This window comes from Sus scrofa, chromosome 3 (assembly GCF_000003025.6).
Source record: "Sus scrofa isolate TJ Tabasco breed Duroc chromosome 3, Sscrofa11.1, whole genome shotgun sequence".
NCBI classification, from domain to species: domain Eukaryota; kingdom Metazoa; phylum Chordata; class Mammalia; order Artiodactyla; family Suidae; genus Sus; species Sus scrofa.
In genome coordinates this window covers 11,656,223-11,680,108 of record NC_010445.4, presented here as the reverse complement: position 1 = coordinate 11,680,108, position 23,886 = coordinate 11,656,223, and the positions used below count along the sequence as shown (strand labels likewise).

Genomic DNA, 23,886 nt, shown 5'->3' with positions numbered 1-23,886 from the left:
ACTTCCTCATGCTGAAGGTTCAACCCTAAAAAGCGAAAGATAAATAAATAAATAAAATATTTTAAATGGAACTGGGGGGGCCATGCCCACAGCATGTGAAAGTTCCTGGGCCAGGGATGGAACCTGTGCCACAACAATGGCCAGAACTGCTGCAAGGACAATGCCAGATCCTTAAACCACGGTGCCACAAGAAAACCCCTAAATGCACTTTCTTTTTTAATTAAAATTTTTTTTTTCTCTTTTGGTCACCCTGCGACATATGGAGTTCCCAGGCCAGGGATCAGATCTGAGCTGCAGTTGCAGCCTATGCTGCAGTGGCAGCAACACCAGATCCTTAACCCACTGTGATGGGGACGGAAACTGTATCCTAGTGCCGCAGAGATGCTGCTGATCCCATTGCACCACAGCGGGAACTCCTAATTCAATTTTTTTTAATAGTTTTGTTTTTTTTTTTCTTTTGTCCTTTTAGGGCCGTACCCATGGCATATGGAGGTTCCCAGGCTAGGGATCTAATCAGAGCTGTAGCCACCAGCCTACGCCACAGCCACAGCAACGCCAGATCGGAGCTGCGTCTGCGACCTGTACCACAGCTCATAGCAACGTTGAATCCTCAACCCACTGAGCAAGGCCAGGGATTGAACCCGAAACCTCATGGTTCCTAGTTGGATTCATTTCCGCCACGCCACGACGGAACTCCAATAGTTCTTTTTTAAATACAGAAGGGTTATTTCAGCGGTAACTGAAATGAGCAGAGAGGCCCTGATGATGAACTATGTTCTCTGTAGCTCTTGGTCTTTATTATTTTAAGGAGATCACCTCTGGAACAAACAGGCGGGTGCTGGCCAAGCCACTTCACACCTGCCTGGTTTCCCACAAACCCGAAATGACCTTCCCACCACTGAGCGGCAGTGAATTCTTTTTTTCAAGGCTTAGCTAAGGAATGGCCTGCCAGGAAACATCCTTCAGCTCATCCAGGCAGAGTGGGTTGCTTGGGGGGAACCTGTGCCCATTGCTAGGGTGGTATGTTACCAAATTTACCACTGAAGCACTGTATTCACTTTACTGTAACAGTTTTGCAGACAGAATGAATGGTGCAAGAACTAAGAGCTCCCACTCTGGGTTCAAATCCTGGCTCTGCCTATTACTAGCTGTGTGGCCCTGGGAAAGTTTTCTCTGTTGCAAAAGCGAGATAATAATAGTCTTACCTCAAAGCATTAATATAAACTTTCAATGAGCCAGCCCCTCTCCCGCCCCGACCCCAGTCAGGGGCTTATTGCAGGGCCTGGCACAGACAGAGCCCCCTGGAAGTGGGCAGTGTCATGGCCTCTGTCCACAATGTAATTCCCCACGCACACATGAAAACGCCCAGGCCAGGGATCGAACCTGCACCATAGCAGTGACCCAAGGCACGTCAGTGACAATACCAGATCCTCAACCCACTGGCCCCAAGAGAACTCCTAATTCCTCCATTTAGAACAAAGGGAGTCAAGCAGTGCTCAGCTTTCAACATCTCAACTGAAGATGTTGAAAAAGCTCGTTTTCCACACAAATATGCGACAATAATGATCTCGGAGGGCATGTGCGCGGGCAGGGCCAGAGTGCTCTTGCCACTGCCCTGGCACGTTTCAGCTCCACAGTCTGTGTCCAGTTCCAGCTTGTCTGCCTTATACCAGGCTTCGGAGACAGCAGGCTCCAGGCAGCCTTGGGCACGCAAAGCTGACAGCAGCTAATGCACAGCCCAGAACAGAACCAGCGACATGCACACGAGGGTAACGCATCTGAGTGAGAAGCCCAGGTTTGGAAGTCAGGGTTCCTTTCCTCACCTCCTAATATTTTTATTTATTTATTTATTTTGGTCTTTTTAGGGCCATGCCCAAGGGATATGGAGGTTCCCAGGTTAGGGATCAAACTCGAGCTGGAGCTGCCAGCCTACACCACAGCCACACCAACACCAGATCTGAGCCACGTCCACAACCTACACCACAGCTCACAGTAACGCCGGATCCGGATCCTTAATCCACCGAGCAAGGGCAGGGATCAAACCCACGTCCTCGTGGATACTAGTTGGGTTTGTTAACCACTGAGCCATGATGGGAACTCCCCCAATATCTTCAATATCCCCTTTAATTATTGTGTTTATTTCCCAGGGCTGCTGTGATAAAGATACACTGCCTTAAAAAGATCTGAAGCTTATTGTCTCATTGTTGTAGAGGCCAGAAGTCCAAGATAAAGGTGCAGCAGGGTTGGTTCCTTCTAAGGGTGGGGTGGGTGCATTTGCTCCAGGTCTCTCTCCTCGCTGCTGGTGGTTCACCCATTCATTTTTGCAATTCTTTTGCTTTCATGTGGCATCGTCCCTGTGCCTCTTCACACTGTCTTTCCAACATGCTTGTCTGTTTCTGTGTCCAAATTTCCCCCTTTTCAAAGGACAGCAGTCATATTGGACCAGGGCCCATCCTAATGACAGCATTTTACCTTAACGACCTCTGTGAAGGCCCTGTTTCCCAAAAAAGTCACATTCTAAGGTACTGGGGATGAAGATTTCAACATATCTTTTTTTTTTTTTTTTTTCTTTTTAGGGCCACACCTGTGGCATATGGAAGGTCCCAGGCTAAGGGTCAAATCAGAGCTGCAGCTGCTGGCCTACACCACAGCCACAGCAACACCAGGTCTGAGCCACATCTGCAAACTACGCCAACAGCTTGCAGCAATGCCGGATCTTTAACCGGCAATCAGGGAGGCCGGGGATCAAACCTGCATCCTCACAGAAACTATGTTGGGTTCTTCACCCACTGAGCCACAGTGGGAAGCCTCAACATACTTTTTTTGGAAGGATACAATCCAACCCACGAGAGCTATGGAGAAGATTGGAAGAGGTTAGTGCCAGAGGATTAGTAGAACTGCCCTATTCTTTTTTTTTTTTTTTTTTTTTTTTTTGTCTTTTTGCCATTTCTTGGGCCACTCCCGTGGCATATGGAAGTTCCCAGGCTAGGGGTTGAATCAGAGCTGTAGCCACCAGCCTACACCACAGCCACAGCAATGCAGGATCCGAGGCGCATCTGCAACCTACACCACAGCTCATGGCAACGACGGATCCCTAACCCACTGAGCAAGGCCAGGGATCGAACCCGCAATCTCATGGTTCCTGGTCGGATTCGTTAACCACTGCGCCATGACGGGACCTCCAGAACTGCCCTATTCTTAAGCTTTGTGAGTGAAGTTGAGGTTGATGTGATCCAGCATTTTGGTCTGGGGACTGCTATTTTTTCCCCAATTTTATTGAGCTATAATTGACACAGTGTCCTGTGTAGGTTCAAGGTGTATAGTGTAATGACTTGATTCCATATATTGCAAAATATTATTTGGTTTTGAAAGAGCACAGGGACCAGCACGGGTGTTCATCGTGGGGTTATTTATATGGTCAAAGAGAGGAAATATCTAAATGTCCCGCAGGAGGAAAATGGTTAAGCAGCTGATGGAGGTGACTGTGATGACAACCAACATTCTTCATGGCTTACCCTGTGCCAAACCCTGGACCAGCGACATCACGTGAAAAGTACCATGTAAGCGTACGTTGCTGTTTTGCAACCTGACAAAGAACATCTACCAAAACCCCCACAGCTAACATCAGACTTAATGGTCAGAGATTAAAAAAACTAAAAATCACGAACAAGATGACGACATTGCTATTTAACTTTTTGTAGGAAACATTCAAGCCAGGACAATTAAGCAAGAAGAAGAAATAAAAGACATCCGGATTGGAACGAAAGCACTAAATCACTTCTACTTGCAGATGACATGATCACGTGTATATAAAACTTAAGGAACTTGTTACACACACACACACACACACACACAAAGTATTAGACCAAATAAATGGGCTTAGCAAGGTGGCAGGATACAGGACTAATATACAAAAAAAATTGCATTTCAATCCAAAAATGAAATTAAGAAAGTAATTCTACTTATATCAACCACAAAAAATACAATATTTAGGAATAAAACTTTTTTTTTTTTGGTCTTTTCTAGGGCCACACCCTGGACATATGGAGGCTCCCAGGCTAGGAGTCTAATCGGAGCTGTAGCCACCAGCCTTCGCCAGAGCCACAGCAACGCGGGATCTGAACCGCATCTGTGACCTACACCACAGCTCATGGCAACTCGGGATCCTTAACCCAATGAGCGAAGCCAGGGATTGAACCCTCGTCCTCCTGGATCCTAGTCAGATTCGTTAACCACTGAGCCATGACAGGAACTCCAGGAATAAAACTTTTAAAAGCAATGGAAGACTTGGACACTGAAGACTACAAAACATTAAAGAAATTAAGGAAGACCTCAGGGAGTTCCCGTCACGGTGCAACAGAAATTAATCCAACTAGGAATCCAACTAAAGTTGTGGGTTCGATTCCTGGCCTTGCTCAGTGGGTTGAGGATCCAGCGTTGCCATGAGCTGTAGTGTAGGTTGCAGACGCGGCTCGGATCTGGTGTTGCTGTGGCTGTGGCGTAGGCAGGCAGCTATAGCTCTGATTGGACGCTTAGCCTGGGAACGTCCATATGCCTTGAGTGCAGCCCTAAAGAGTCAAAAAAAAAAAAAAAAAAGGAAGACCTCAATTAAAGACATCCCATGTTCATAGGATGTTATTAAGATGATAATACTCCCCAGATTGATTTATAAATTCCAAGCGATTTCTATCAAAATCCTAACTAACTTTTTTGGACAGAAATTAAGAAACTGATCCTAAGATTTTATGCAAATGTAAGGGACCCAAAATAGCCAAAATAATCCTGAAAAAGGAGAACAAAGTTGGAGGACTCACTACTTTCTGATTTCAAAACTTCTATAATAGAGTGCAGTACTGGTGTGAGGGTAGGTACATGTATCAGTGGGATGGCATTGAGAGCCCAGAAATAAATTCTCAATTCTGATCAGTTGATCTTTGACAAGTGTTCCAAGACCAACCAGTGGGAAACATTTATGTTGTCAACAAATGGGACTGTACGGTTGTATATATGCATGCAAAAAAAAAAAAAAAAAAAAAAAAAAAGAGTTACCATTGTGGCTCAGTGGAAACGAATCTGACTAGCACCCAGGAGGACACAGGTTCGATCCCTGGCCTTGCTCAGTGGGTTAAGGATCTGGTGTTGCCATGAGCTGTGGTGTAGGTCACAGACATGACTCGGATCCTGTGTTGCTGTGGCTGTGGTACAGGCCAGTGGCTACAGCTCTGATTCGACCCCTAGCCTGAGATGTGGCCCTAAAAATGACCAAAAAAAAAAAAAAAAAAAAAAAAACCCACAAAAACTAAAAGCCTATTTCACAACAAAAATTAATACCAAATTAATTTTTTTATACAAAAATTAATTCCAAATGGGACTTGGACCTCAATGTAAGAGCTAACACTATAATGGTCTCAGGAGAAAAGAGTAAATCTTTGTGATGTTGGGTTAGGCAGTGATTTTTTAGATATGACAGCTAAACCATAAGCAACCAAAGAAAATATCGATAAGTTGGTAGCCAGGCACTGGGGGAACACAGTCCCCAGTTGTTCCCCTGCCTCCTGGTATTCACGTCCCTGTGCGGCCCCTCATGTTCTAGGGATGCTCTGTGTGATCAGCAGCACAAGGCAGCAGAGGGATGATTGTAGAGTATTAAAAAACAAAAACAAAACAAAACCAAAAAAACCCTGTGGCTTCTGTCTCAGGTGCTCATTTTCTCTCTGGAATCACTCTTTCTGGGGGAAGCACTGTGCTGTGTAGTCAGCAGTCCTAAGGAGAGGCCCGTGGGCTGGGAAACTGAAGCTGCTGGCCAAGAGTCATTCAGAAAACGGAGGTCTTGCGTTCCTGTCGTGGCTCAGAGGTAATGAATCTGACTAGTACCCATGAGGACCTGGGTTTGATCCCTGGTGTCGCCCAATGGATTAAGGATCTGGCATTGCCATGAGCTGTGGCGTAGGTCGCAGATCTGGCGTTGCTGTGGCTATGGTGCAGGCCAGTAGTTGTAGCTCTAATTCCACCCCTAGCCTGGGAACCTCCCCATACCATGCAGGCCCTAAAAAGACAAAAAAAGAAAGGGAGGGAGGGAGGGAGGGGTAGAGAGCAAAAGGAAGGAAGAGAACTGAGGTCTGCCGGCAGCCGTGGGAGTAAGATGGGGCACATCTCCTGCCCCAGCTGAACCTTCAGATGACTGCAGTCCAACCACACTGGAGTGCAGGCTCCTAGGAGACTTTGAACCAGAAACACTCATCTAAGCTGCTCTTAGATTTCTGACTCTCAGAATCAACATTAGGTAATAAACATTTGTTATTTTGTTATTTTAAATTGTTATCATTATTTTTTTGGTCTTTTTGTCTTTTTAGGGCTGTACCCACAGCACATAGAGGTTCCCAGGCTAGGGGTCAGATTGGAGCTACAGCCACAACCACAGCAACACGGGATCTGAACCGCATCTGTGACCTACACCACAGCTCATGGCAACACCCAGATCCTTAACCCACTGAGCAAGGCCAGGGATCGAACCTGTGTCCTCATGGATACTAGTCAGATTCATTTCCACTGAGCCATGACGGAACTCTGTCTCCTCAATATTAATTCTCTCCTTCTTCCTTAGTCACAAGTCATGTACCCAGCTGAAAAAAAATCACTCTTGATTTCTCAGCTTCTCTTGCAGCTAGGCATAACCCATGACATATTTCTGGCTGATGAGAACCGTAAGCAGAAATCTACAGGAAAGAACTTCTGAGAACACTACTGTTTTTCTTGGAGCACGTATTATGCTTTTCATTGGTGCCTGTTATCTTCTGCTGTCCCTCATCTGCTGGCCTGGAACCCGGACTCAGTGGCTGGAGGGCAGAGCCAGCTTGTGACCAGGGGACCAAGTCACACTCTCGGGATGCGGGGAACAAAAAGAGATGGCGCATGTGCTGCCTCAGCCACAGCAGCTAACAAAACATATTTCTTGGAAGTTCCCTTGTGGTATAAGGACCTGGTGTTGCTGCAACGTGGCACAGGTCACAACTGTGGCATGGCTGGATCCCTAGCCTGGGATTTTCCACATGCTGCCTGTGAGGCCAACACCCCCCACCCAAATTTCTTTTTGTTTTGTTTTTTCTAGGGCTGCAATTGCAGCATATGGAGTTTCCCAGGCTAGGGGGCAAATCGGAGCTGTAGCCACCGGCCTACACCACAGCCACAGCAACCCAGGATCCCAGCCGTGTCTGTGAACTACACCACAGCTCATGGCAACGCCAGGTCCCTAACCCACTGAGCGAGGCCAGGGATTGAACCCACAACCTCATGGTTCCTAGTCGGATTCGTTAACCACTGAGCCACAATGGGAACTCCTTTAATTTTTTTTTTTCACATTTCTTATTTAAGGTGCTGAATGTGGTCCTAATTACCATAGGGTCCATTTTCATTTACAAGGGAAAATATAGGAGAAAAATTATGAGAGGGTATGAGTGTGTGCTAATTACATGAGTATAAAGATCTTTTCTTTCTTTCTTTCTTTTTTTGTCTTTTTAGGGCCACACCTACAGCATATAGAGGTTCCCAGGCTAGGGGTCGAATCGGAGCTGTAGCTGCTGGCCTACACCAGATCCGAGCAGCATCTTCAACCTACACCACAGCTCACAGCAGTGCCAAATCCTTAACCCACTGAGCGAGGCCAGGGATCAAACCTGCATCCTCATGGTTACTAGGCAGATTCCTTTTCCACTGAGCCATGGCGGGAACTCTAAGTGTATAAAGATCCTGAAGGGACACAGGTGTCACCATGAACAGTGACATCAACAGCAAGGGATAAGGTTGGAGACCAAAGAGAGATTATGAAGTTTCAATTGGTTGATATTGTTACATCAAACATTTGTTACATCAAACATTTGTTAATTTCAGTTGGTTGATTTGTTACATCAAACATTTGTTAATTTCAATTGGTTGATATCGTTGCATCAAACATTTGTTAATTTCACGATAAAATAATGTTCTAAAACCATATAATAAATAAGAGAGGAAGAAAGAAAAAGGGTACAGCACCTTTCCGGAATTACCTTTTAGCACTCAGGCAGCTCAGGTTCAAGGCAGGCTGGGCCCCAGTGATTGGGCAGGTACTATGCTGAGGGTTGGGGTTCGGGGGAGCCACACGTGGGGACACTGAGGAAATGGAAGAGTCAGAAGAGCAGTTTGAGCCCACACCAGCAGCTTCAGTGTGTTCTGCAGGCCTTGGCGTGGAGGGTGGGGCCCCAGTCTATCAGCTTAACAAGGCAGGCCTCAGGAGATCGGAGCCCCACCTGGAGACAGGAGGCCAGAGAAGCAGGTGCAGCCTGGCAGAGAAGGGGAGTGGCCAGGGGAAGCTGGAGTCCGGGACCAGCGGATGCAAGTAGGGGCCCTAACCTTGCTGGCTGTCAAGAGCAGGGTTCAGTTACCGCTCCTGCTCTGCGGGCCTGGGTCTGTGGCTGGACCCCATGGGACAGGCAGCTGAGCGGGGCTGCAGCGCCTGTGAGCTAAGATTCAATCACAAACAAAATCAAGCAGCTGACTGTGCTTATCCTCTGTTCTCAGCGACCTTTCACTTCCTGGAGCCTTCATGGCCCCCACTCTGTGCCACTGTGGGGTGGGGGCTGGGGGCCACAGTGCTGCTGTCCCGGACCCACCTCCCTGCTCCAGTTTCCTCTCTTGGGGCAGCCAGGGGCTTCCGGTTCTCTGCTGTCTGAGCAGCTTCCTCATTTATCTCTCGACATTTTGCAGCAGGTGTCTGGATTGCTTCTGTTCTTAGAAACACAGACAGGCTGAGAGCAAGCAGAGCGCCTCTGGGATTGTTCAAAGTGTGCGTCAAGGAAGGCAGCTGCGTGCGCTGGGGTGCAGCTAGGTTCTGGGGGAGCCAGTGGAGGGAGGCCACCACTTTCCCGAACTGGCCCTGACTGCTTTGCCTTTCCAGCCTCCCCCACCCAAAGGCCCCCTTCTCTTGGCAGAGAACAGAGTCTGGCTCCTAAGGCAGGTGTGCCAAAAAAATATAGGAAGCCCCACTCAATTTGAATTTCAGATCAACAGCAAATAATAATAGGGCGTTCCCGTTGTGGCTCGGCAGAAATGAATCTGGTTAGTATCCATGAGGACACTGGTTCGATCCCTGACCTCGCTCAGTGGGTTAAGGATCTGGCGTTGCCGTGAGCTGTGGTGTAGGTTGCAGACTTCGCTTGGATCCCGTGTTGCTGTGGCTGTGGCGTAGGCAGGCAGCTATTACCCCAATTCGACCCCTAGCCTGGGAACTTCCATATGCCACAGGTATGGCCCTAAAAAGACAAAAACCAAACAGATAATAATTATTGTTATTATTTTTTAGGGCCGCACTGGAGGCATATGGAATTTCCCAGATTAGGGGTTGAATCAGAGCTGCAGTTGCCTGCCTACACCACAGCCACGGCAGCTTGGGATCTAAGCTGCATCTGCGACTTACTCTGCAGCTCTTGGCAATGCCGGATCCTTAACCCACTGAGCAAGGCCAGGGATTGAACCCACATCCTCCTGGATGGAACCCTCATCCTCATTTCTTCTGAGCCACAACGGGAACTCCATAAATGATTATTTTCCGTGGAAGTTCTGTCTCAACTATTGGATGGTTTATGCGTACACTAAAGAATTATTTGGTGGTGATCGGAAAGTCACCTTTAACTGCGCGCCCTATATTTTTATTTGCTACATCAGGCAACCCGATCCTAAGATGGCTCGGCTTTCAAAGTTCAAATCAGATTTTCCAGACGGGAAAGAGAACAAAAGAAAAAAAAAAAAAAAAAAAAACACCCTGTGAAGAGAGCATGCGGGTGACTCAAGGGCCATCCCTCCCCAGGGTCTGAGGGCAGAGGGAGCCGGTGCCCCAGGAGAGGGGCCGGGGCCGGGAGGGGGCACCTGGGTCCAATCTTGGCTCAGCCACCAACTTCCTGTGGGTCACCCCAGCAGGGGCTGGGCCTCCCTGGGCTCCCAAGCTGGCGTCTGTGGCCTCGAGCACCCGTTCATTCATCACCCTGGTCCCGAGAACCCCCTTCATGTATCAGATTCAGGCCTGAGAAGAAAGCAGGACTCCTGGGCCCTGGAGCAAATGGGCGGCTGGTGGCTTATGGAGGATACAGACACGAGCAAGGGTCTCGATGCTCCAGGGAGCCAGAATTTCCTCTGCCCTCCTCCAGACAGAGAGGTACTCAGACCCCACTGGGCCCTGAACCTGCCCTCTTCCTGGTGCCAGTGGCCACTCAGGGATCTGCAGGGATTGCCTCCCAGTGGCACGGCCGTCATGGCACTTAGAGTGCCCGGCGGTGGCTGAGTACTGCCATCATTGGCAAAAGCCCTCTGTGCAGCCAGGGAGTTTCAAGATGCTCCATGGGGGCTGGCTTTCTCTGGTCCAGCAAAGATGGATTGGATCCAGACAAGCTTGGCAGAGTTCCCCTGTGGCTCAGCGGGTTAAGGTTCTGGTGTTGTCACTGCAGTGGGCTCAGGTCACTGCTGTGGCATAGGTTCAATTCCTGACACAGGACTTCCTCGTGCCCTGGGTGCGGACATTACAATTTTTTTTTAAATGAAAGTAATTTTTATCCTAGTGAAATACTGATAACATTTCCTATTTAGGTGTATAACTCCGTGGCATTAAATACACTCACAATGATAGGTAACCATCACTACTACTTCCAGAATTTTTCATCATTTAAAACAGATACTCTGGGAGTTCCCGTCGTGGCGCAGTGGAAACGAATCCAACTAGGAACCATGAGGTGGCGGGTTCGATGCCTGGCCTCACTCAGTGGGTTAAGGATCCAGTGTTGCCGTGAGCTGGGGTGTAGGTTGCAGACAAGGCTCAGATCTGGCGTTGCTGTGGCTGTGGTATAGGTTGGGAGCTGTAGCTCTGATTAGACCCCTAGCCTGGGAACTTCCATATGCTGCAGGTGCGGACCTAAAAAAGGACAAAAGACAAAAAAACCAAAAACAACCCCCGCCAAAAAACCCAGATACTCTGTATCCATTAAACCATCGTTCTGCATTCTTTCCTCCCCTCGTTGCTCTTGCTAACCTCTGATCTCTCTTCTGTCTCTATGCACTTGCTTGTCCAAATACCTTTTATAAATGGAACCATATAGCATTTTCCCTTTTGCGTCTGGCTTCTTTCACTCAGCATGGTTTCAAAGTTCATCCCTGCTGCAGCAGATATCAAAACTTCACTTATTTTATTTTATTTTTTGGCCACACCTGTGGCATGTGTAAGTTCCTGGGCCAGGGATGGAACCCACATCACAGCAACGACCCGAGCCACTGCAATGAGAATACCAGAACCTTAACTCCCTGTGCCACAAGAGAACGCCAGGACGTCACCTACTTTTCTGGCTAAAACACATTCCGTTCTGTGGATATAATACATTTTGCTTGTCAGTTCATCTGTTGGTGGATCTGGGGTTGTTTTCACCTTTTGGCTCTTGTGAACACTGCTGCAGTGGAGTACGAATGTCTGTTGAGTCCCTGCTTTCAGTTCCTTCGGGTCATGCCTTAGAGTGGAACTGCTGGGTAAAAATGAAACATTCTGCTGTGTTTCTCCTTGGCTACAACACACTAGCTACAGCTCTCCTTACTAAACCCGTGCGGGTTTCCCCACACCAAGCAATTTTCAGACACCAGCTGAGTGGGTCTATAGCCTAACTCAATTTTGATGTTATCTACCCAGAGATTAAGGTGAAGGGCTCAGTGAGACAGTGAGACACAGACATCACAGGCTATCACTTATACGGGGAATCTAAAAAAAAGGATACAAGGAACTTCTTTGCAGAACAGAAACGGACTCACAGTCTTTGAAACAGAAACAGACTCATGGTCTCACCAAAGGCGATGGGTTGGGGGTGAGGGGGTAGGGATGGACTGGGGCCTTTGGGATGGAAAGGTTTTAAAATTAGGTTGTGATGATGGTTGTACAACTATAAATATAGTAAGAATCATTGAATTTTAAAAAATGGAAAGAAAAAACATAAAACTGCTGCAATAGCTCATGGAGTTGTGATGAGAAAAAAAAAAAAAGGAAAAGTTAAGGGCTCAATCCTGAAGGCCTGACCCCACTCCGGAAGCCAATCCTAAATCCGGGCTGCCCCCTGCGCTTCTGAAGGACCAGCGATACATCGGAGGTTTCCAGAACCCTCTCCTTGTCTAACAGATGCGTGACCCACAGAACTCAGGCTAACGGTTTACTGACTGCCTAGATTTCCAGTTTATGACCAAGGACGTTAAAGCAAATGCATGAACAGCCAGATGAAGAGGGGGCAGAGGGCCTGGGCCAGAAGGGTCCAGGGCACAGGGGTGTCTGTCCCAGGGCAGTCTGAGGGGCACCACACGCCTGACACAAGGAGGCCTTCTGGTTCCTTCACAAGGAAGGGCGTGGAACCTGTACCCTAGGGAATTTTCTGAAGGCTTCTTTGTGTGAGCAAGACGGATCCAATCACTGGCCACTGATGAGTAATTTAATCCCATCCATCAACTTTCCCTCCGGCGGCCGTTCAGGGGGTGGGGCGGACAGTTCCCACCCCCTAAGCACTAGGTTTCCCCTGGCGACCAGCCTCCTTCCGCAGGGGCGTCCTGAAAGTCACCGCGTTAACAGAACCGCAGGTGTGTGTCAAGCGCTTCTTTTGAATAACAAAAGCACCTTTGTGACTCCGAGCACTTGGGCAATCCCAAGCGTTTTATTTTACTTTTTTCTTTTAGAGCCACACCTGCAGCATAGAGAGGTTCCCAGGCTAGGGGTTGGATCAGAGCTGCAACCACCGGCCTACGCCACACCCACAGCAGCACCAAATCTGAGCCACAGCTTCAACCTACACGAAAGCTCCCAGCAACGCTGGATCCTTAACCCAAGGAGTGAGGCCAGGGATCAAACCCACCACATCCTCGTGGGTATTAGTCAGGTTCTTAACTCGCTGAGCCACAATGGGAACTGCCAAGGGTTTTAGAGTCTGGTACCAGGAAGACAGGTCAAGACCAAAACATATATTTTTTTTTATCATATCACAATATCACACTGGTCAGATCATTCCATGTTTAACTTTTTGAGAAACTGCCAGTTTTTCACCATTTCACACGCCCACCAGCAAAGCAGAATGGTTCCAGTTTCCCCCATCTTTGCCAACCCTTGTTTTTTTCTGTTTTATTTTATTTTTTATTTTTTTGCCTTTTGTCTTTTTAGGGCCGCACCCACGGCATATGGAGGTTCCAGGCTAGGGGTCGAAATGGAGCTGTAGCTGCCAGCCTACACCACAGCCACAGAAATGCCAGATCCAAGCCACAGCTCACGGCAACGCCAGATCCTTAACCCACTGAGCGAGGCCAGGGATCGAACCCACAACCTCATGGTTCCTAGTCAGATTCATTTCCACTGCGCCACGACAGGACCTCCTTTCTGTTTTATTTTTTATAATAGCCTCCCTAGGGGGATCTCACTGTGGTTTTGACTTGCGCGTCCCCAGTGACTCCCGATGGTGAGCATCTTTTCACGTATTACCTGGTTATCGGGATATCTTCTTTTTTTTTTTTTTATTATTATTATTTTTTTTATTTTCCCACTGTACAGCAAGGGGGTCAGGTTATCCTTACATGTATACATTGCAATTACAGTTTTTCCCCCACCCTTTCTTCTGTTGCAACATGAGTATCTAGACATAGTTCTGGGATATCTTCTTAGGCGAGATGTCCAGTAACTTCCTTGGCCCTTTTTTACTTTGGTCACCTGTGTTTTCTGTTGTGTTGTGTTTAGTTCTTTAGATTCTCCACACAGCAACCAGAGTGAGTTTTTAATTTAATTTTTTTTTTTTTGTCTTTTTTTTTGCCATTTCTCGGGCCGCTCCCACGGCACATGGAGTCTCCCAGGCTAGGGGTCCAATCGGAGCTGTAGCCACCGGCCTACACCAGAGCCACAGCAACGCGGGATCCGAGATGCATCCACAACCCGCACCACAGCTCACGGCAACGCCGGATCCTTAACCACTGAGCAAGGGCAGGGATCGAACCCGCAACCCCATGGTTCCTAGTCGGACTCGCCAACCACCACCGCGCCACGACGGGAACGCCCAGTTTTTAATTTTAATTTTTGGCCACACCTGCAGCATGCAGAAGTTCTGGGGTCAGGGACTGAATCTGTGCCACAGCTGCCACCCGAGTCACAGTAGTGACAACGCAGGATTCTTCACCTGCGGCGCCACCAAGGAACTCCAGGGTGGTTTTTTTTGCGGGGAGGGGGTGTGGAGGGGGCACACCCACAGTCTGTGGAAGTTCCTGGGCCAGAGATGGAACCTGAGCCACAGCAGTAATAATGCTGAATCCTTAACCACTAGGCCACCAGGGACTCCCCGGAGTGTGTTTTGTTTTTTTTTTAAACATAAATTGAATTGTGCTGCTTCTGAAACCAAGCAGGGCTGTGGGGGCTCCTGGGCACACAGCCGTTCTGTGTCCCCCATTTCTTGTTTTTGGGGAATAAACTTCAGCCTCTATGACCTTCCCTGAGTTGCACAGAGCAGGTTCAAGCAGTTGCTGATCAGGGAAGGGAGGCGAGGCAGAGACCAGGGAGGTGTGTCCAGAAAGAGTAGCAGCCTGGGGGCAGGTCCTGGTTCCTTCTCAAGGAACATAGATAACATATTTACAAATGGAAGATGTTAATGAAGCACTTTTTTTTTTTTTTTTTTTTTTCTGCTTCTTAGGCCCTCACCTGCGGCATATGGAGGTTCCCAGGCTAGGGGTCCAATCAGAGCTGCAGCTGCCGGCCTACACCACAGCCACAGCAATGCTGGATTCGAGCTACATCTGCGACCTACACCACAGCTCACGGCAACGCCGGATCTTTAACCCGCTGAGCTCAGGGCCAGGGATCGAACCTGCAACCTCACGGTTCCTAGTCGGATTCGTTAACCACTGAGCCAGGACGGCAACTCTCAAAGCAATCTTTGCTCTGGAAAGAAAACCAGCACCAGACCACTGAACACCAGCTTTGAAAACAATGCAAGCTGGCCTCTGCCCCGATCCTTATCTGTGGCCCTATTTTTCACTCCCAAACTATAAAACCACTTCCCAATCTCGCCTAAGGGGGAGGGGTGGTCTTTAAGGCATTAGCCCGCTGTGACCCTCCTTTGCCTGGCAAAGCAATACTCTCGTCTGCGAGTTTCTGTTTGGCTCCAGGAAGCAGAGGCTGAGTTCCAGCAACGCTGCCCCAACGAAAACTCTTCTGTGAATGACGTCCTGCCTCTCCAGCCCCCGCCACCACGTGCCACCATCACAGAAAGAAGCCCTCCTCCTCCCTGTCCCCACCTCGGGGCTCCCATGCTCTGTCCCGTGTCTGGGGGCCCTGGCTTTCCTCCTGCCTTTGGTTTGGCTGACTCCTCCTGAGCCTCATCTTCATCCTCGTCTCTTCTCGGCAGCGCCCCCGGCCCTGGTGCCCCCACCTTGTCCATTTCCTTCAGCTCTGGTCTTCATTTGCAGTTACACGTTGGTGGCTGACTTGCTTCTGGGCCCTCAGAAGCAGAGGCGTGGGGTCCCAGCCAATGGACCGTCTGTCTCTCCAAGGGGCTCATGGCCTTTCTGGAAGGCACGGGACACTGCTGCCTCCTGGCCCTGATGGCCAAGCCAAGAGGCTCAAACAGCTACTGAAAACACAGCCTGTGACTCTCCCACCCTCTGCAATCCCTGCCCCTTTTCCAGATTCGCTTCAAACCATGCTCTTCACTGGGATCCAGGGAACCAGATGCTCAGTCTCCGAAGAGGACTCAAGGTCCAGGAGAGGAGGAAGCCCCTCAGCCAAGTACGGGAGCCCTCTCCGAGTCCGAGGATCGCCTCGTCTGAGAGCAGAGGCGGGCAGCAAGAAAGGACGGAGAGGGATAAGGGAGCAGAAGCAAAGGGAGTCGTAGCCTGTGGCGGCAGGGCAGGTGGGAGACAAGTGGGGTGCGCTCTTGCGGAAGGATCGAGGGCTAGAGACCCCCGAACAGCGAGGCTTCCACAACCCAGCGAATGGAAGCCAATATACCATAGAGCTGACAAGGGGTTAATATCCAAAAGGTATAAAGAAGTCACACAACTCAATAGCAAACAGCAAACAATCTGATCAAAAAAAAAAAAGGCGGAGCATCTCAACATTTTCCCAAAGACATACAGGTGGCCAACAGGTACGTGAAAAGGTGCTCAAGATCACGGGTCATCAGGAAATGCAAGGCAAACTGTGAGAGGGAGTTCCCCGCTGGTGGCCAAGCAGGTTAAGGAGCCAGCACTGTCAGTGCCGTGGCTCAGGTCTTGGGGGTGGCGTGGGTTCAATCCCTGGCCTGGGAATTTTTGTGCTGCCAAAAAAAATACCCCAAACAACAAGCCACACCTGTTAGAATGGCTGTTATCAAAAAGACAACAAATGGCACATGCTGGCAAGGATGTGGACAAAAGGGAACCCTTATGTACCATTGTGGGAACGTAAATTAGCACAAGGACTATGGAAGACAGTACAGAGAGTCCTAAAAATTAAAAATAGAACCGATCCAGTGATTCCACTTCTGGGTATTTAGCCAAAGGAAACACAGACACTAACTTGAAGAGAAATCTACAACCCTGCGTCCACTCCAGCATCAGTCACAACAGCCAAGACACGGACGTGACCTAAGTGCCCATCGATGGATGACTAGATAAAGAAGACGGGGTACCTACACACAACGGCGTGTCACTCAGCCATAAAAAAAGAATGAAATCTGGCCACTTGCGACAGATATGGATAAACCTTGAGGATATTCCGCTGAGCGAAAGAAACCAAAGACAAATACCGTATGATTTCACTTATATGTGGAATCTAAAAACACAGACGAACAGGAGCTCCCGTTGTGGCTCAGCAGTTAACAAACCTGACTAGCATCCCTGAGGACGCGGGTTCAATCCCTAGCCTCGCTCAGTGGGTTAAGGATCTGGCGTTGCTGTGGCTGGGGTGTAGGCCGGCCCCGATTCGCCCCGTAGCCTGGGAACCTCCATATGTCGCGGGTATGGCCCTAAAAAGATAAATAAATAAGAGAAGAACAAACCAACAAACAGAACCTATGGATCCAGAGGACAGACTGGTAGTTGCTAGAGGCAGCCAGGTGGAAGATGGATGAAGTGGGCTGAGGTGGTCCAGAGCTACAAACTCCTAGTTATAACATAAGTTAAGTCGCGGGGATGGAATGTACACTGTGGTGGGAAAAGCAACCCCAGAACAAAAAATGAGGCTTCAAGAGGAAGCGCAGATTCCTGAGCAAGGAAGGCCTCTTGCATCTCAGGCTTCATTCAGGACTACGGGACGTCCTGGAAGACGACAGAGAAGAAAAGGACCTTCTTTTTCCTGGAGGATATTTAGGAGATATTAGGAGCTGGAGTTTAATTTTTTTTTAATTTTTTTTTTATCGTTATTTCCCCCAGGAGCTGGAGTTTGAGGCCGTGTGTTCAATAAGCTCTTTTCAGGGGACAATGGCACATTGTGTGGCATTTTCCGAAAGCACCTGCTGGGCCGGGACCGCCTAAGGAGGCGGCACACAGAAGCCCTTCCTGCTGGACCACAGAGCAGGGCAGACCCTTGCCAAGCAAAGGAAAAGGGACGGGCCAGCCAGGCTGAAGGCCCTAGGCAGGGGCGTGGAGGTGTGAGAGGCTCTAGAATGTTCTGAGAACAGTGAGGACATGGTTTGGCTGGAGCCCAAAGCACACTGGGAGAGACAGAGGAATTGTTGGGGGCTGGGCCCCAGGGCCAGACGGAGGCGGGAGGACTTCCTCCTGGGGCCCCGGAGGCCAGCAGAGCGGCGGCGGAGGGGGCTCCCCTCTGCAGCACCTTCTCACAGGCCAAGCTCAATTACCTGCAAGCCAAGCATGGTGCCATAATTGGGAAGCGTGACAATGCCTCTCACGGACAGGTTTTTTTTTTTTTTTTTTTTTTCTTTTCATTTTTGAAAGTTTTATTGCATCTAGTTGATTGACAATGTTGTGAGACTCTCTGCTGTACAATAAACTGATACAGTTCTACATGGACACACAGCCATTCTGTTTCAGATGCTTCGCCCACATAGATGATCACAGAATATCGGGTAGAGTACCCTGTGCGATACAGCAAGTCTAATGAACAGATTTAAAAAACAATACGGAAAAAAAAAAGGGGAGTTCCCGTCGTGGTACAGTGGTTAACGAATCTGACTAGGAACCATGAGGTTTCGGGTTCGGTCCCTGCCCTTGCTCAGTGGGTTAAGGATCTGGCGTTGCCGTGAGCTGTGGTGTAGGTTGCAGACACGGCTCAGATCCCACGTTGCTGTGGCTCTGGCGTAGGCCGGTGGCTAAAGCTCCGATTCGACCCCTAGCCTGGGAACCTCCGTATGCCGCGGGAGCGGCCCAAAGAAATAGCAAAAAGACAAAAAAAAAATAAATAAATAAAATAAAAAACAATACGTGTGTGTCGGCAGTTTCCATTGTTGCTCAGTGGAAACAAACCTGACTGGTATCCATGAAGATGCAGGTTCGATCCCTGGCCTCGCTCAGTGGGTTAAGGATTCATGTTGCCGAAAGCTGTGGTGTAGGTCACAGACGCATCTAGGATCTGGCACTGTGGTGGCTGTGGTGTAGGCTGGCAGCTGCAGCTCCGACTCAACCCCTAGCCTGGGAAGTTCCATATGCCGAACCTTCAGCCTTAAAAAGCAAAAAAAAAAAAAAAGGAAAGTGTGCATATGTGGGAATGTGTATATGAGTGTGTGCATGAGTATGTGAGTGTGTATACATGTGAGTGTATGTGGTTGTATACGGACCTCTAGTCCTTCCAGCTTGGGCCTCTTGTTCCTGTCCCTTTCCTGTGGACTGAGAGTATCCTAGCAACTTTTCTGGGCAGAGCTTGAAGTGGCTGTGTATCCCTTTTTTGTCTAATATTCTCAATATATTCTGCTACATTTTATTGTGATACCACCATGTGTTAAGTACTGGATTGTTTTTTTGTTGTTGTTGCTCTTGTTGTTTTCAAGCTAATCCTGTTCTTTGTTTTTGAAAAATTTGGAGTTCCGTCGTGGCTCAGTAGTTAATGAACCCGACTAGGAACCATAAGGTTATAGGTTCGATCCCTGGCCTTGCTCAGTGGGTTAAGGATTGGGTGTTGCCGTGCACTGTGCTGGGTGCAGGTTGCAGACTCGGTTCAGATCCAGCATTGCTGTGGCTGTGGTGTAGGCCGGTGGCTACAGCTCTGATTAGACCCCTAGCCTGGGAACTTTCATATGCTGTGGGTGCGGCCCTAAAAAGACAAAAGAAAAAAAAGGCAGGAAAAACAAACAAACAAAAAAAATTAAAAGATTTTACTTATTTTAATAATGATTTTTATTTTTTCCATTATAGCTGGTTTACAGTGTTCTGTCAATTTTCTACTGTACAGCAAGGTGACCCAGTCACACACACATGTATACATTTTTTTCTCACATGCTCATGCTCCATCGTAAGTGACTAGATATAGTTCCCGCTGCTATACAGCAGTAAAAAAAACTTTAAATTGAAGGGTGGTTAATTCACAATATTGTGTTAGTTTTGAGTGTACAGCAAAGTGATTCAGTTATTCATATATACATTCTTTCTCAGATTGTTTTCCATTATAGGTTTTATTTTGTTTTGTTTTCAAGGGCTGCATCCACAGCATATGGAGATTCCAGGCTAGGAGTTGAATCACAGCTGTAGCCGCCAGCGTCCACCACGGTCACAGCAACACAGGATCTGAGCCTCATCTGTGACCTCGTCTGTGACCACAGCTCCAGCAAGGCCAGATCCTTAACCTACTAAGGGAGGCCGGGGATCAAACCTGCATCCTCATGGATACAGCCACAATGGGCACTCTCCATTACAGGTTATTACAGGATGCTGAACATAGGTCCCCACGCTTTTTTATGTACCTCTGTTCTTCTTCAAACAAGGAGGACACCAGAAGAGAACTCTTCCCAGCGGGAGGCTGCCCACTGCCTTTCCGTCCTTTGCTGCGCCTGGAGCAGGGAGAGGCAGCTGCACGCAGGAGCCACCCTGGGGCAGGGCTTGGTGGCCAGAATTCTCTGAGTCAGGCAGCCCTAGCTTTGAGTTCTGGCTGGGTGCTCAATTTTTCCTGGTTGTGTAACCCGGGATATAGCCCTTGATCTTTTTGAACCTCAAATTCCTCATGGGTAAGAGGAAGAAAGACTATTTACTTTGCAGGGCTGCGAGGATTAGCAGTGCACACAAAAGGTCTTGCCCAATGGCCCTGACATGGGAGACGGTTAGGGTAGCGTAGTCGTTTGACCATCATCTGCACTAGTGTAAGCAAGGTGGAGAGTCACGGGTCCCTCTGGTAATACCCAGTGTTTATCCTGGCTCCCAGTTCCTGCATCTTAGGCGGGCTGTTTCAGGGACATTGATGTTGAAACATCAGGCTTCTGGAGTCCAAACACTTGACCAGAAATCAAGCAAGCAGGCTTTAATGGTGGAAAAAAATGGGCAGAGGCACCTGTCATGATTGCCCACGGATGGATTCGTGGGTGGGGGGACGGGTATGCAGTGGGCGCCAGGCTACTGGAATCACCAGGAAGGAGGATTTTTTTTTTTTTTTTTTTTTGTCTTTTTGCCATTTCTTGGGCCACACCCGCGGCATATGGAGGTTCCCAGGCTAGCAGTCTAATTGGAGCTGTAGCTGCCGGCCTACACCACAGTAACGCCGGATCCGAGCCACAGGTCGGCGACCTACACCACAGCTCATGGCAACACCAGATCCTTAACCCACTGAGTGAGGCCAGGGATCGAACCCGCATCCTCATGGATGCTAGCTGGGTTCGCTAAACGCTGAGCCACGAAGGGAACTCTGGAAGGAGGATTTAGAGTTAAGGAAAGACGCACCTTCTCCTCCTTTCTGTGGAGTCTGCTGTAGTAATAACAGGACCTTCTTGCCTGCCTTCTTATGGCCACACCTGCGACATGTGGAAGTTCCTGGGCTGGGCGTCAAATGGAAGCTGCAGCTGCCCGCCTGTGTCACAGCCACAGCAACGGGGGATCCGAGCCGCGCCTGCGACCTACACCACAGCTCAGGGCAACACCAGATCCTTAACCCACTGAGGGAGGCCAGGGATCGAACCTGCAACCTCACAGACACTATGTCGGGTTCTTAACCAGCTGAGTCACAGCAAGAACGCCTACCTATTTATTTCTTAAAAAATTTGGGCTGCGCCCATGGCATCTGAACATTCCCAGGAAGGGATTGAACCCAAGCCATAGTAGCCCCTCAAGCCACTGCTGTAACAATGCCGGATGCGTAACCCACTGAGCCACAAGGGGACTCCTAAACATGATTTTTTAAAAAGGAAATGAAATTTTAAAGTTATGAGGAGGAGGGCATCTGCTTTCAACTGAGTGGTCTGGAGATGCCTCTGATGAGGGGACATTTCAGGGAAAGGTAAAACAAGAAGGCGCCGCCATGTGAGTTGGGAAGAACGGGAGACTGTTTTGAGGAAATGAAAGGACCCCCAACCGCATGAGGCAGAAAGGTGGAGACGGCCCGCCCAGGAGATGAGATCAGGGAAGCACGAGACAGAGGCCAAACCACACAGAGAGTCTTGGGGGATGTTGGGATCTTGTTTGAATCCACACCTCAACTTCCACCCATATTCCCACTTCTGCATCCTCCAACCTCCATCACCCCAGAAACGCTGCCAACAAGAACTGCCCCTCCAGAGACCACCAGCCAACAGCCCTGCTCCCCCTCTGTCTTCGTGCCTAGTTTCCGAAAATCCTTAGTCCCATTTCCCCAAAGCACATTCACCTGTCACAAAGGCACTGCCTGAGGGTTAAAAGAGGCACTAACATCCATTTCCATCTTTTCTTTCTCCTTCTTTGCCTGGACCACGTGGGAGGGAGGAGACCCTGTACTCTGGAGGTCAGCAGACGACCCTCAACAAAGCTTTGATGCTTTTAAAATGCACCTGTCTATGTGTATCTATATCTGAAAGGGTTGTTGTGAAGCCCCTGCCAGTAGAGCTCAGGGGCAGGGAGGCAGCTGGGCAGGTGAGGGAGGCTCCCTGCAGGGGAACAGGTGCTCCAGAGCTGCTGCCCCCCCACCCCCCGCCTCACCCTCGCTTTGTCCCGGCTCTGATTATTGCTTTATTACTGTTTTCAGTCAAATATAATTCTGGCATTTTCTATAATCTTGATCTTTTCATTGATACCAGATTTCTATACAAAGATTTGTATATAAAATGATTATGTACCCACCAGAATACATTCCCCGGCAATTAGAACGTTTAAGATGCAGCTCCTAACATTCCTTCTGCACATTCCTCATTTATTACTTTTGAAAGTGTTTTGTGATTTTTTTTTTCTTTTGGGTGCATGTGTTTACAAATCCAATAACAATTCTCATTTAGAGTTGCAAAACACGAAGCCAATTTTGAACCCAGACAGATGGCAGCTAAATGAAGTTTAATTAAAGAATGAGTGCTTTGAATCACATCACTTTAAAAAGTACAGTACACTGAGATTCTGGAGAGGTTGCATAAACAGCATCTGGGCTCTTGTGCAGAAGGCAGGGTGTGCTGGGGAAGACATACTTAGGAAGGCAGCCCAGGGGATCTGGGGGCGCTGGGAGGGCACAGCGTGGGCCACGCAAGCAGGCAGTGGGGGCGAGGGGGAAAGTCGAGGGAGGGATGGGTGGCCAGCGGTGGCCGCGTACAACCTCCGTATTCAGCCCAGACACCCCTCCCAAAGTCCAGGGCTCCCTGGACCGGAGAGGAAACAGACACAGGCTACCTCTTGGTTCAAAAGCTTTGACTAGGGAGAGGGGGGGATCCCTCAGGCTTTTATGGAATGAGGTCAGGACCAAGGCGCGAGGGTTTGGCTGCACCAACCCACCTATGTGCACGCGTCCGAGGATGACAGATGCAGAGGCTCTACAGTCCGCGGAGATTCGGGGTTCGCACGCCGGTCCCCAGGCCCCGGGGGGTCCCCGCCTCTCCGCGCAGCCGCCGCCGCCGGGCACCGTCTCGTGCAGTGCAGGAGCCACTTCCGGCTCTGGCCGCAGATCTGAGCGCGGGGGCGGGGACGCCCGGGCCGGTCTAGACAACCCGGAGGCGCCAGCCGGGCGGCGGGGGCGCCAGGTGGGCACAAGCCCCAGGGCGGCCGCGGCCAGGCCGGTGCCCAGGCTGCAGTCGCTCGCTGTTTGGTGGCTGCGTGGGGAAGAAAGAGGAAGGAGCAGCGGGATGACAGGCAGAGGAGCGAGACGGACCCGGAGGGCTGAGGCGTTGGCACGGCACTCTGCTGCGGGGCGGGGGGGTGGGGGTGGGGGTTAATCCAGGGAGAAACAGGATAAGATGGGGGAAGGCTGGGTGCCAGGGGAGGGGGGAGGAAAGCAAGGTGGCAGCTGCAATGCTGCCCTTGATCTCCTAGGCGGCTTATGCCTTGAGGGCGGTGGTCAACTCAGGGGGTCGCCCCTCCCCTGATCCTAGAGATTAAAGACTGGCTGGGCTCAGGGCCAGGGGCCTGAGAATGCCATGGAGAGCCCTGACAGATCCTGGGCTACTGGGATGTGGGCAGGAGGTGGTGGTACTAGCAGAGAGAAGGAAGGGGTGGGTGTGGCAGGCCAAGTCTGTGGTTTCTGGCTGGCATCTTTCCAGTGGGAAGCAGAGTCTGGAAGGCTGGGACAGGGCCTCGCCTCCCATCTCTGGGCACCGAGCTGACCTGGAGGGCTGGCAGAAGCTGCTGGACTATTTGGATCGTGTACTTCGCTGACTCAGGACTCAGTTCCTCCAAGCAGTGTGGCCTCCTGCTGGGGCCTTGGCTGGACCCCACCGTCACCCTGACTGCTCCCAGCCCCAGCACTGGCATCCAGCTGACCTCCAAGTCCTGTTGGCTGACCTCCTT

At 49.6% G+C, this 23,886-nt stretch overlaps 1 protein-coding gene across 1 annotated transcript in view; it reads right to left on the bottom strand.

Annotated features, from left to right (window-relative positions):
- The window catches only part of GTF2I (general transcription factor IIi), a 154,499-nt gene extending 131,318 nt beyond the window's left edge, over positions 1-23,181 (bottom strand). Inside the window, exon 1 of the mRNA XM_021086344.1 lies at positions 22,879-23,181. The gene's annotated coding sequence lies outside the window, so the exon portion shown is untranslated. The remainder of the gene's footprint in view (positions 1-22,878) is intronic.